Consider the following 815-nt stretch of genomic DNA (forward strand, 5'->3'; position numbering starts at 1 on the left):
GTTCCAGCCCGTGCTGCCTCTCCCCAGCGTGGCCCCGCTCGTACCTGGGCGCTGTTGAAGCACAGCAGGATGTACATCTGCAGCGTGGACACGTGCAGGACGCAGTCCCCAAAGCRCAGCTCGGCGTGGCCCAGCCAYGTCCACTGCAGCCGACGGGGCTTGGTGCACTCCCAGCCCAGCTGGCTCTGGCCTGCCAGGGACGGTGTCAGTGACAGGGACAGCCGTGCCAGGCGCTCCCGGCCCACCCCAGCCTGTCCCCACCCGTGGCCAAGTGCCCTGGGGGCTCTGGGCACCCCCACGGCTGCAGCACTCACTCTGCCGGCAGAAGTCAGCGAACTCATCCAGGGGGGAGCTCAGCTCCGCCGGGAAAAACCTGCCGGGGTTATCCATGTAACAGAGCGGGGAAACGGGCCAGCAGCGCGGGGACAGGGCCAGCACCTTCACCTCGGGCACATCCGCCACCGAGGCCGTCCCTGGCACCTGGGCACGAGGGCAGCTCGGGTCAGGCTCCGGGATCCCGTGAGGAATGCCAGCAGCCTCTGGCCTCCCTGCCCCACCGTCCCTCTCACCTCGTCCAGCCCCGTGTCCAGCCCCGTGTCCAGCTCCAGCAGCCGCTTGTCCCGCTCCTGCAGCTGGAAGAGGCGGAACTGCCGCTGCAGCTCCTCCGACTCGGCCAAGTTGCTCAGCATTTCCTGGGGAAAGCGGCTGGGGAAGCACAGCCCCATCTGCTCCACGATGCTGCTCTCCAGCCACGACGGCCCTTGTGTCAGGAGCCGGTCCCCCAGGTAGTGCCTGCCACGGCCACCAGTGTCACA

Source organism: Malurus melanocephalus, unplaced genomic scaffold, assembly GCF_030028575.1.
Source record: "Malurus melanocephalus ecotype Western Australia unplaced genomic scaffold, MMel_1.1 scaffold_962, whole genome shotgun sequence".
In the NCBI taxonomy this organism is placed as follows: Eukaryota; Metazoa; Chordata; class Aves; order Passeriformes; family Maluridae; genus Malurus; species Malurus melanocephalus.